At 33.9% G+C, this 14169-nt stretch overlaps 1 long non-coding RNA gene across 1 annotated transcript; it reads left to right on the top strand.

The window, feature by feature from the left end:
* Nucleotides 1-2317: 2317 nt before the first annotated feature.
* On the top strand, nucleotides 2318-5368 carry LOC112126717. The gene is made up of 3 exons (XR_002910169.1): nucleotides 2318-2393; nucleotides 5045-5197; nucleotides 5283-5368. It is a non-coding gene; the product is annotated as an uncharacterized LOC112126717 (long non-coding RNA).
* The last annotated feature ends 8801 nt before the right edge of the window (nucleotides 5369-14169 follow it).

Here is a 14169-nt window from a genome sequence, read left to right as displayed (position 1 = left end):
ATACTATTGAAGCAAGATGATTATATCGGCTACTGGGGCAATACTAGAATATTTATACTAACATGCTCACTAACCTGACTGCCAGCAGAGAGAGCTGAATTACACTTTGTAAATCCCTCCTGGGAAAAGAAAGAAATTAAGATAAAATCAGAGCCTGGTTGATGAAATATGTATAAATATTAAATGTTTTATAAATACAATTTACCCTCTGAAGGCAACAATCCATGCCTTAAAACAGCTACGATGAACCAGCTAACTGTGCACTTTGACACTCACAACACTTTGACTATTCGACACTCGCGGAACTACTTAATGAACAGTTTAAATAGCACTTCAAGAAAATGTAGGAAAGATAAAACAATCACTCAACACCACCTAGAAAAGAAAAATACAAGAAATGTATAAAGCCTTCAATAAGTTCATGTAGTTTGCATATAATAATTATCTATCAGATCCTGAAAAAAAATGTATTAAGTGTAATAAAAAGAGGCATGTTGAGGCCACATTTGGACCTTATGCCCCAGATATTCAAAAGCAAGGCCTGGCACTGTTGTTTGGTTTACTCATGTAAGAATGATCCGTCCTCACCTACTCAGGATTTGATTTTGATAAGTGAAGTTTCTGTGCCAAACCAGCCCACCAATTTTTCAATTTCATGTTAATCTTATTTTTGTTGGTTATTGCATTAAAAGTAGTGGTTACAGCCATTTGAATGTATTTAATAATTGATTTATTAAAACAGAGTTTATCTTGCTTCTAATAGCTGGACATAACAATTTTCAGAACTGGCCATGATTCGGCAATCACTCACTGAAAATATATTTAAAAACAAGATTAAAATGAAATTGAAGCATTAGTGGGCTGGATTGGCACAGAATCTCTGACTTATCAAAACCAAATCAAGCAATAGATGGCCTCGGCAGACCTGAAGGTGAAAAGGAAGCAAGGTTGTCAGACAGATCCTTCCTTTTATATATCCGGCATAGGTCCAAATCATGGCTTCAACAAGTCTACTATCATTTATCTTTTAATAGTACAATAAATAAATTTTTGACCAATGCCTGGTTCTCTCGAGTCAACAAAAAATTTCACCAAATTTCTGGTAAAACTGATTATGACGACCCTTTGTCTTTTGTTCTATCAAATTTTCCATGAGAAAAAAAGGTGGGGTGAGATTTTGTTTTCAACAATTTGGACTTCATGCCTTAAAGTTCATCATTAATTTATTGAGGATCAGGGTTGCAGTCACAAAGAAGTGAGTAAAAGTAACTTTTTGCCAAGTGAAGCTGTCTTCTGGGCGAGAAGCTACATTACTCACTTCTTTGTGACCGCAACCCTAATGTTCAACAAATTTATGATATCTAGCCACATCTTACCTTCGTTGAAGCTCATCATCAGGTTTTAGGAGTTACAAGCACAACAAAAACATAATGGTTCATTTTTAGTGGGGTGACTGAGCCCAATTGTACATACTACAGACGCCATGATACGAGCGGATTCTTCTCACCCATGGACCCATAAATCTACTGGTTTCAATGGTTCAGAGACCGTTATGTTGAAACTCATATTGACAACCACTAATTATAAAAACTAATTTCAAAAAATAACAAAACCTTAGCTAAAAAAATGGATATCAAGAAATATTTATGGATAGGTTAGAAGACAAAAGAATAAAAAAATTAACTTTAAAAGAAACAACAATCGTACTCAGCCACCCCACAAAAAATAAATCATTGTTTTCGTTGCTTGAAACATTCGTGATTTATCAGAAAAATAAGTAAAATTCTTAAATGAGAAAATTATAGAGTAGCTTTTTTAGAGGCGCGTGTTCACTTAGCAACAGTCTCTCAAAACCAAAAGACAAGGTTGACAACTTGACAAAAAGCGGGGTTTACCAACTTAATTTTAATGATTGAGATATTAATTGTATAGGACAAAGGGACAGTGAAATTAAATCTAGAGTTAAAGAACACGACTAAATTGAACAAATTTTCTGAATTTAAGGACCATCTAAATAAAAATTTTAAATTTAAATTAAAATACAACAGTGTTATACGGTTTCTACAACGGGAGGGGACTAGATTGGTTTGACAAATTTGAGTTTAAAAAAACGTAAAATTAAACATGGAGATAAATGCATAAATAAGACATACAAATTCATCATTAATTTTAAAAAAATTTCCTTCTATATAAAGGTATTAGTTGTGTTGTAATTGACGCTTTTCGTTAAAAAATTGAGTGACGTTAAAAGGCAGCTTCTCATTGGGACGTCGTGGTGGCGGTGGAACGGCGGTTCCGCGGGTTCTCTCTTACAATTCGTGTCGAGACGTGCTTGCTTGTAACTCTTTCAACTGGATGAGCTTAAAATCCGGATTGTTGAAAATGACAAATCTGTGAGTAAAGACTATCTTTCGAAGATATTATTACAGATTGTTTATAAAAACGGTGGATGTGTTGACAAATGACAAAATAATCGGCGCCCTAATAATATGTTGATAGTTTAAACATGACAGAACTTACTTTCTTTTAACGCTTGCAGTTTTACATAAAATTCCACATCGGCCTCTCCATTATAGCTTATAACATGATAGATTACCGTAAATTGAGAATATTTACTGATTTAAATCGTCCAATAAATTCATGATGTATTGAATGATGGGACATCCTTTGGGTATCTGAAATTCGAGAGTTTGAAGGAGGGAATTTTTTTGTACTAATCACTTTAACGTTGAATTACAATATTTAAAAAGAACACCTCTGCTGAAAATCCATTTATAGGGAAATAAAAAGGCTAGGAATACATACCCGGAAGATTCTCTTCTCTGTCATTCAGGCAGCACTAAAGGCACTAGCTTCATGTGAAGGCGAAGCATATTGAGACCTGCATGAGCCCCTGGGGGAAATCAGCGTCATTAATGGCTTGCCCTGGCATGGATCCCTGGGCATTTGGGGCCAAAGAGGGAGCCAGTATGGACTCTCTAGGTCTTGAATCCTAGCGTCTTGCCACAAAAGAAGATATGTCTCAAAATGGGTCCTTAATGAGTCCAAAACGTGGTGGAACGATTCCACAGGTAGGAGGCATGCAAAGAGATTCATAGAGAGCCATCCTCAAAACTTACAATGGAATTGCTGAAAGTTAACAGCAATCGAACCAGTTTTCTGGTTGGTCTCCTGACAGGGTTCGGCCACTTAAGAAATCACACACATTGGATAGGAGTGCAGATAGAACACTGTGTAGATATTGCCAGGAAGTGGAGGAGACCGCAGAACACATTTTATGTTTTAGTGAAGACCTATGTAAGTGCAGGTTCTTGCATCTAGGGCAAGGAAAACCACAAGCAAGATCCTACACCAAGGAGCCGCTGGCAAGGCTGTGGAGGTTGATTAACAACCTGAAGCTGGCCAGTGTGTTATAAAAAAAAGGGAGCACAATAGATCTGCTCAGGTCAAGGTGCAGAAGGCCTTGTGGCCACCTCTTTTATCCCCTGTCCCTATCCATTTATAAAGTAACTAAAAAGTAGAGGTGGTGTACTAGTAGCAGTAAATAGGGCACTTCATTCCTCTGCAATGTGTGTTAATGGTTAATGATACTGAATGTGAATAAATATTTATTTCAACGAGTTCTGATTTTGGTGACAGTCTTCTCTCTCCATTTCACTCATATCTGGAAAAAGGTTCCAGATAGGGTTAATTTTTCTGAATTTTTTAAATTCTCGGTTACTGCAGGAGTTCCTCAGGGATCTTACTTAGGGCCTCTTTTGTTTCTTGTTTTATGACAATTACTCTGTGCTTAATGGCATCTGTTTTTCCCTTTCCTGATAATGTAATGATTTTTAAACCTGTATCTTCTTTTTCATTTAATTTACCAAAATAATTATCCTCCTACTTGGTGTTTATATGATGTAAATATTGATTATATAAATCAATGATATAAATATTGATACTTGAAAATGATTCCATATCCGCTTATCAAGGTGCAATAATTCTAACACAATCAGTGGCACCCCACTCACTTCAATCAATGTAATTGAGGACTTGGGCACCTTATTTGACAAACAGATAATGCTTAAAAACTGCATTTTAAGTTAAGCTGCTAAAGCTCTAAAACTTTTTGTACGATTTACAATTTGTTTCTCTCCATATTTTCAGAATGTTCACGTGTTAAAATTGACATGTATATCCTTAGTCATACCCATCTCTAAATTATTTTCTATAGTTTTCTCACCACACCGTTACCAACAACATCTCTTGAAAGTGTACAGCATCGGTTTCTTAGATAAGTAAATTGGGTTTTATTCCACACTTTTGTTGTAATCATTCCAAAATTCTAATTACATTAATTGTAAACACACCTGAAACCAGGCATAAAACAAATGATACATTTCCACATAAATTATTATATATCAGATAAATTGTTCAGAACTTCACATAAAAACCTTACTCAGAAACCCCTTCTGCAATACAACACAATATAATTATTATACAATTATACTTTTCATTCTCCAATCAATTTATATTGTGTTTATCTTGCTTTTGTTCTTGTCTTGTAATATTAGGCTTCCAATCCTGTGCCTTTAATGAATCAAAAAATAAATAAATATAATTACTGGGTATATGAAACATCAACTCTTGACTTCACTTTCAACTAAAATTATCATCAGAACTGATTCTAAGAAGCACCTACAGCATTTGATAATAATAAGTCAACGTTTTTATTTTTATTTTGAATTAAGTCCTTTTCATAATAATACACACCCCAATTACAGTATTGTACATTTTTCAGCCCTTAGTGCCATATCAATGCTTTTAAAAATCTTTATTTTATTGGCTGACAAAAAATTCATTGCCATTAAAGGTTTAAAAAAAATACATACATTTTCCAGAAATATTTATTCAGTCATTTAGTGTTTGTACAATAAATCATATTTTTCTATTTTTATTACACTGAATACAATTTTTCGCAGGATCTGATAGATAATTTTTATATGTAAACTACATGAATTTATTCAAGGCTTTATACATTTCTTGTATTTTTCTTTTCTAGGTGGTGTTGAGTGATTGTTTTATCTTTCCTACATTTTCGTGAAGTGTTATTTAAACTGTTCGTTAAGTAGTTCCGTGAGTGTCGAATAGTCGAAGTGCACAGTTAGCTGGTTCATCGTAGCTGTTTTAAAGCAAGGATTGTTGCCTTCAGAGGGTAAATTTTATTTATACAACATTTAATTTTTATACTTATTTCATCAACCAGTCTTTGAGTTTATCTTAATTTTTTCTTTTCCCAGGAGCGATTTACAAAGTGTAATTCAGCTCTCTCTGCTGGCAGTCAGGTTAGTGAGCATGTTAGTATAAATATTCTAGTATTGCCCCAATTGCCCCAATACTATCTGCCTCTAATAAGTAAAATACAAATTTTAACCAGTTACAAAAATAAAACATTATCAATTTTATTTATGAAGATTTACAGTTAGACGTTACAAAAATATGTGTTTTCCCAACTAGATAAAATTTTTATTTTTTTAAAATTGAACTTTAGTTGATATATACACCAATTTTAGAAAAAATGCTAACAAAGAAAATCAATTTTGTGCCAGAGAAGTTGTAGAAAATCCTATGATACTGATCAAATCAATTCCCAGAACTTCATCTCACTGCTTAGTTGCAAATGGTTGTAATAATAAAAGTTCCTCACCTTCTAGACAATTCTACCTTTTAATTTTGGGTGAATGTGTAAAACTATGTAAACAATCTTGATTTGAGGAATAGTATATTTAAAAAAAGTTTTATTTCTCTTATAGAACTTTGCGGATGAAATCGATAATATACATTTCGTTACACAATGTAGGAAAATAAACAGTTATTTTGGCTTGGAAAGAAACTATTCATCTGATTTATCTGAGGTGAAATAAGTTTATAACCAACACTAAAATTTAATAAAATAAAGACACTAAAATAAATGAAATTTATATAAAGTGTGGTTGAAATGAAAAATTAGTGTCCGGAGCGGGACTGGAACCCACGACCTCCTATACCCCGGCGCTATAACCACTTGAGCCATCGTGACGTTGATCTTCCATAACGTCATGATATCTCAGAGGTTATAACACTGGCATATCGAACCGACCTGTGGGTTCGAGTCCCACTCATCGCCCTAATCTCTACCACTCTTCACATAAAAATTATAAATCAATTTAAATAATTGCTTTGGTTAAATAGGACCAACTAAAATATATATAGAGTAAAATTAATAATTAAAGAGCCAATGTTGTTAATTTCTTCTAAGGCGAGTGTTTTCTAAAAATTCTTAAATTGGAGCGAAGAATTCCTAGGGCTTTTTCTGCAACTGAGTTATTAGCGGGAACCGGTTTTATACAAGATATTTGATTACAGCCGAGGAATAATGAGTCCGAAGGCTTCAATTTGTTTGAGCATACAACGGGACCTTGATTGCACTTCCGAGCCTCCTCTGAAACCTCGACGGCCGTCTGACATTTTTGATTATCTCCGAGGAATAAGATCGATTTCATCAGAGATAATGTTTGAACAATCTCTGTAGTATATTTTTACAGGATTTTAAAAGGAATAAATCTACACTATGTCTTCAGGATTAATAGGTTTTTTGGCGTTTTTCCATCGAATTATGTCTCTGATTTTTATTTTATCCCTTTTCTACCGTATATCACGATCCTATCTAAAAACAGCAATTCGTATTTCGCATGAACGTAGAAGAACGTGACTAGCTGGGTCAATTTTTGTTGAACTCTTTCATGCATTACGCAAGCCTGGCATTGGTTAAATCTCACTTTAAAACATTTAAAAAAATAAATACATAATGCGAAAAACCAAAGCTTATGTGCATTCCATTAGTGAACGGTAACTCTTTATAACCTAAGTATTAATAACTAATAGTATAAATAACTATAGCCAATAATAGCAGTTTGGACATGATGGACATGAAATCCTTTTTTGGAATAACTTTATTTAGTAAATATTTTGTTAAAGTAGATTATTTCCTGTTTTTGCTTCATCACACACCGTCGATCGTGCTCACTCTCTCTCTCTCTCTCTCTCTCTCTCACACACACACACACACACACACACACACACACACACACACACACACACACACACACTCTCACACACTCACACTCACACACACNCTCTCTCTCTCTCTCTCTCTCTCGCTCTCTCTCTCTCTCTCTCGCTCTCGCTACCTATCTCTTATTCTCTCACACTTTCTCTTTATCTATTTATCTATGTCTATTTGTCTCTACGTATCTCTCTCACTATTTCTGTCTATCTCTTTCCATGTATTAGTTTTTGTATAATAATTGGTGAATTTGTAAACATTGTAAAGAATTTTTTTCGATAAATCACCAATCTTCTATATATCGGTGTTTGTTCTCTATAGGTTGTGTTTAGTGTTAATAGCGAGAAGAGAGTGTGCCAAGATGTCAAGGAAAATAGTGCCTTGTCGTCCTTCTGTTTATCACTTTGATTGTAAATGAATAAAAACTCTTACAGCTAATATAAAAATGCATCTTTCTTGAAACTTCTTTTCTCTTATGTTTTGGGGGAAAAAGTGAAAAAACTTGAAAAGATTTGCCTACGATTCACTTATAAATCTTTTTAGGAGAAACGGTGGAAGATGGCGAAATGTATAATTAAATGGGTCGTCTTGATGAAAGCTCGCGGTCATAAGGTCGTTTGTCTTCTTGTGTCAATTCACCTTCTGAATTCAGACAATTTCATCCTGAAAATTCGAAGGCTTGATTAAAAAAAGTCGATTGACTTGTTTATTAAGCATGATAAGAGTTGCTGGTTTTGAATAGCAGATTCTTTAACTATCAACACTCTTACCTATGTTTTGGTTTATTGACGTATTTGCTTTGATAATTTATAAATTTGTTGTATGTACTATGGAAATCAAACTTTAGGGCATGCTGAAAAATCATTAACACAATATTTATTTTTAATATTGTTTTCTGTTATAACAGTTTACATACTTGATAATCATTGTGAATTTAACACACGAGTCCTTTATCACTACGCTAGTTTTAATTATTGTTTGTTTATGTAATAAATTTATTATATACTATTGTCATTTAAGAAATGTATAAAAATAGTGTGAAGAAACTTGTTTTGATCAATATGAAACAAATTACCGACAGATTATTGTCTTACACTTATTCCATAAATAGGAAAAATGTTATTCGAAGCATTCCACACAGCAGATCAAGCAGAATTATGCTGGAGTAACTGGCAGATTTCCATAGTTTTTGTTTGCTATTTTTCTTTTTAGGTACGATGCTCCGCGAGAATTGAGGCGAGGAATTTGCCCAGCGTTTATCCTTGAACAAATCTCGTGGTAAAAGTGCATTCCCAGAATCGTCCTTACGGGTCTCATTTAAAACCAAACACGGCTCAACTCCTTAAACGGGAGCTGGAACGTGAATTAATTCAGAGGAAGATACCTGAGTTTATTTTCGCCATGACGAAAAGATATTCAAAATTTTATGTTCTATTTAATTTTTTCTCAACTATCTACGGGTTTTCTCTTTACTCGTAGCTCTCATTTTCCTCTTTGTGAACCACACTGTTAAATCATTCAGGTATTGTTTTAAGTGTTGAGTGTTAATTAAGAGGTCCGAATTACGTGTAAGAATCGCTGTATCATCAACGAATGTTTAGTAGTGGAGTATATATTGAAAATATTCCTACTTCCCTGAGGAACACCCGATCTAATAATATAAGGTTATAATTTTGTTCCCTGAAGGACTCGGCAAAATCGGTCCGTCAGATAAGATCAAAGTATGAGAGGTACGTGTGAGTGAAGATGTTCTTCACTTTCCAAATCAAGCCCGAGTGCCAGACTAGATCGACGGCATGTTCTAAATCAAGAAAAACACTCCCCCCCCAAAAAAACTGCTACATTTAAATTTTTTAAAAACTAAGAATGTAATCTCATTGGAAAAATTCATGATAGAGCTTGGGAAATTTCATAAAAACTAACTCGTTTAAAAAGCTTACTAGCGTTTTAACCTTTACTTTAATTACCGGAACAAACTGCAGAAATCTTATGCTAAATGGAAAAATATGGTGATAATGTGAAAAAGGGGGAATGTGGGTTAATCTAATATTTCAACTTTTTGACCTAAGCAAATTTTATTTCCCCACTTAATAAAATAAACACTAAAATAAAGGAACATTAAACGAAACACTTAAAAAGGAGACTTATAACCATATTGAACAACCAAATTAGAGTAATTGGATAAAATATCTACACTATACATAGACAAAAAGTTACAGGATTTGTAAAACCAAACTTTAACCTAATAAAAAGCACACAAAAAAATTCAAAGTAAAAATTAAACCAAACACATAAAAAGAGACAATAAACAACCAATTATGTTGAATTTTAATCTGGCATTTGTTACGTGAATTTTGCCATAGTTATGGCGAATAATTTTCATTCTTCCTTGACCATTTTTCCCCCTTTAGGGCCGACTCCACCCACACATCACCCTGTAGTCAAATTGCCCGCCTAGACCATGGGAAATGGGCTTTTCAAAAGTATGAGTTATCCTGAATAATAGAAATTGTTTTATCACCAATCTTACTAATCAAAACCACAAGCCAATGTCATCACACCTTTTCGCCATCTTCAGTGGTAGGTGGGCTGTCTTGCCTCATCCTGCTTAAAACTCCGACCAACTTTGGATACGACAAAGTAAAGCAGTAATGATTTTTAACTTGATTGCCGCCGAATTAATTAATACTATTTTATCATTTGACCGGTTTCAAGAGTGTGGACAAAATGGAATTGTTTGCAAGAAAAATTTACTAAATGAAAATCCCTCGTAAAAAAGATTAATTAATTGCAAGATTTGGTCAATCGGACAACGAAATCTAATGAATTGTAGTTGATAGAATTAAAGAATATAATTGATAGAATTATACAATAACATTGATAAAAAGGAGACAGCAAACAATGATCAAGAAAAGTCTTCGTATGAATGAGTCCTCATAAATTGTGCATTCTTCAAACAATCAAATTGACAGCCTTCCAACCAAACACATTTTTTTAAGTTTACCGAATAAATGAGAAATTTTAAGGACAAAGAAATTATTTAAACTTGCATAAAATTGTTACTTTGAACCCATTTTAAATCCTTAACTTTTAGATGATCCACATGATGTATATTTGTTTTATAAGATTTCTATGATCCAGTGATAAAACAAATTTAAAAAAAATTGTGGACTTGAATGAAGTTCTGGTCAAAGCTAAAATAATACGAGATTTCACAGTCCTTCGAATTCTCCAGACGTTCGTTTATTCGCGTTCGTACTAAAAAAATTATTATAAAATACGTCGTATAAATTTTAATTAAAAAAAACATATATTAAAAAAGCATCTTGTCCTTGTAGCAGTAAGTATATGGTAATAATCTGTAAAAGGAAATCGTGAGGGCTAACTCGATGCATCACCAAGGCGGCATTCTTGAAATAACATAAAATTAATATGACTATATGCAAATATATATGCAATATTTTTTTGCTGAATCTTTAGATGAAGCAAAAATCAGCATTTTATATAAAAGGACTTAAGAGAGTAAAACCTAATAAATTGAATAATAATTATGAAAAAATATTAGAGCAAATCGTTCCCAAAATTTTATTACTATTATATATTATAATTATTGCTAGCAGTACTGCTAAACATTTTTTAGTATAATTTAATTTATGATTTTGGTTAATACCGGTCTGCCTATCTTTACTGTATTGGACTGTCAGAAGTGTTTCAACATTTTGCCATATTCAGTGTTGGGTCTGTGTGATTTATGTTAAGCCTAGTCTGTTTTATAAGGTCTCGCGGGTTGAGGTGAATGTGTCGGCGTTATCTTTGTTTGACGGCGCCTTTGGTGGATTAATCTTTTTTCTTCCGGCTGGTGCTTACATCCTTATCCTTTTGGAGTGTTGGTATTTCTAAAGGTTTAAATTGTTTTCAGCGATCCGGAAAATTCCAATTAAAAAATGTGTGTGAATTGTTAATTTGTGTGTTTGGGCATTTTTGTTAGTGTTAAATCTGTCATGTTTTTATATTTCTAAGTTATCAAGTATGTTGAGGCTATGTAGTAGTTTCCTTCTTATCTGTGTTGTTAAAGGTTCGTGTTGGTTTTGAGGCGTCGCGTAGTGTGATTTTCCGCAATTGTCCCTGAAACATGTTACCACATGATTTTATATGTTCTTTGCCTTTAATTTTTGTCCTGTCTGTCCAAATTATTTGCTTTTAATTCCGTTTTGTTATGAGGGTTGGTTTTACCAATGTTTTCTCTTTTTGTTAGTGCAATAATAAAGGCACAAAATCCTATTCAGAGGGTATAGAGAAATTGCCATCACGTTGGGAAAGTGTATAAACATAAGCCTGCATTATTTTTCGGGTTATCCAAAATATGTTAACATTATTATTGGCTATGATCTGTTATTATTAATGCAAGTTAATTCAGAAATTGAAAAGAAAGGAAAGACGAAAGGCCACAATCAATTGATAAACCCTGAGCATATTTCATGGGCTTTTCGTTGGTCTGCCCCACAGTGAGACTGCTCGGCGGCGTGGAATTTAAAAAATGAAAACGGATCCCTCCGATAAACAACGAAAAACTGTCCCCCTGGGACCGAAGGCGGTCGTAAATCCTTGGCATACGAAGCGACATAAAGTAAAGCCAGAGACCAAACAGGGAAACCACATTTACCCTGTTTAACGACGGGAAACATCATTGTTAAAATACTGTCGGTAAAATTTAAAGCAGCAATTGCGCCAGTATTTTACGTTGTTTGAAATTTGAATTTTTGCTTTAGCAAACTATCTACTCATCAAACTTCCACTGTCGCATTTAACAGCTTGTTACAACTAACTAGGAAGGAACACCTACTCGAATTTGGTCTAAAGAAATCAGTAGATGCCAAATCTAAACGCAGCAGTTGGACTGTGGTGTAACCAGCTGGGTTATGGTGTTTACAATCATCATGCTCCTCTCGCTGTTTCAATCTGGCAAATCGTATGAATTACATACAAACTTGTGTAAATTTGTTTGCAAGAAAATAGATACAAAGAAATTGTGATATACAAAATAAAGCAGTTCGCAAACTTCTCTAGCTGATAGATAAGAGGAATTGAATGTATATAAAACGAAATAGTCCTCAAATCACAGCAGTTTGACATAGAACACAGTTGTATATCTATTTGTCCAGAATCCATTTTGGATGAAACACATGGTAGTGATCTGAACTTTATTTTTCTAGAGTTGGTTTTGGTATCTTGCCTTAACATACTTACAACCTAAGCAAACTAAAGTTGATGGCTAAATACTGAAACGTCACTGACCAACAACCATCTACGATGGACAGTTCAAAAAGATTTAAAACGCCCAAACTCTTAGGTTGTTATTACATTCATATCAAAAATGCAATAGTATGGGTATTCATGCAACCTATGTATCGTGCGAAATGTGTTATTGTGCAAGTGTTATTGTACGAACATACTGAAACATTTCAAGATTATATTCTATTATACGAACTAAATCATCATTTATTAATTTTTTCTTAATGCCAAGGGTAATTAAAAGGGCTGAATTATAACTGTAATACAATGAGTTGATGAATCATCTGTTTTGAAAGTACGTTGAAAGAAATCGATTGATAGAAATGATAAATTGTGGAGTGAGTGGGTTGTTCAATCTTTTCAAAAATAGAAATCGATTGATGAAAGTTAATTTTATCTTGCTATGATGATCTTTCCTTTCTTAATTTAACTAGTTTCTTCCTGATTGCTTTGTGAACATTTTGATTATAAGCAAATAACAAGTGATAAGAAACTAAGGTTTAACCTATAACCAAAGAGAATCGTATAAAAATAATATGCTTGCACACGGGTAGCAGAACCCTGACCGTACTAGTGTCCAGTGTACTGTTAGTTACGCAATAGTACAACTGTGGCGAAAAGCGTCTCGAGTTGAGCATTAGACCTTCTTTCAGTAGTGGGTGTAACGTTCTTAAGCGGAGTTCTAGATTTATGAAATGCGCCTACCACTACGAGGCCTACATCATCACTTGCTTGGCACTGAACTCGGATTGGAAATAGAAGACCACTTACTTGCTTAACCCCATTGTTGCTCCCTCCGACGATGACAGCGCTTCCCTCTACGGCCCCGGTGTCCCCAAATGGCCCTGTCCCTTTGACGCAAAAACTGAATATTCACCACAAAAAATGATGCTTTTTTTATTGGAGTACGGCAGGCTTTGCTCACTACGAACTCCTTCCATGAATCTTCTTAAACTATCAAAAATTAAATTAAACCAATTGCAATAAGTATCTGTTGTCCTGGCCCCGAACCATCTTGCTCTCGAGAACCTAAAAGGTGTAATTTTTCACCAGGACAACGAAAGGCCTCATACAACCAGAACGACAAAGCAAATGACAATGAAGCTTAGTTGGGAAGTCTTACCACATTTTCCATACTCTCTAGACATGGCCCCATCTGATTTTTACCTTTTCATAGCAATGGACAATCATATTTGCATTCGGAGTTCGGTAATCACCAACAGCTTGAAAATGAGCTAGATTATTTTTTAAGTGATGGGACCCAAACTTTTATATGAAGGGCATGGTACATCGTTGGGGAAAGATTGTAGATGCCGATGAAGACTATTTAAAAAAAATTATACTTTTTATTATAAGTAACTACTAAACTTTGTTAGTAAAATAACTAAAACTACAAATTGCAAGCTCCTACTTTAATAGCATTACTATACGAAACAGGACGCAGAGTAGATTAAGAGTTTCAAAAATAATAAAATTCAATTAGGTTTATATTGCAGAACGGTCATCTCCATATAAACTCGCCAAACTAGTATTTGCATCGCAAATGTAATATCTTTCAAGAAAAAATGATATTAAAAAAATCCTGTTTCCATTTAGGTGCGCGTTTAGTAAAACTACAGACATGGGTAGAAAGACTGTAAATCTCTGACCATCTGGTGCCTATAATCCCAAAGGAATGTATGCATATTGATTTCACTCGACTTTTATCCTTTACCGAACGGGTGATAAATCGAAAATTAACGAAGATTTAAAATCTGTTACAACAATAATACAAATAATATAAAGGAAGA

Source organism: Cimex lectularius, unplaced genomic scaffold (genome assembly GCF_000648675.2).
Source record: "Cimex lectularius strain Harlan isolate CLEC.00 unplaced genomic scaffold, Clec_2.1 scaffold155, whole genome shotgun sequence".
In the NCBI taxonomy this organism is placed as follows: Eukaryota; Metazoa; Arthropoda; class Insecta; order Hemiptera; family Cimicidae; genus Cimex; species Cimex lectularius.
Note: the sequence above shows the minus strand (reverse complement) of the source record. Positions and strands in the feature narration are given on the sequence as shown.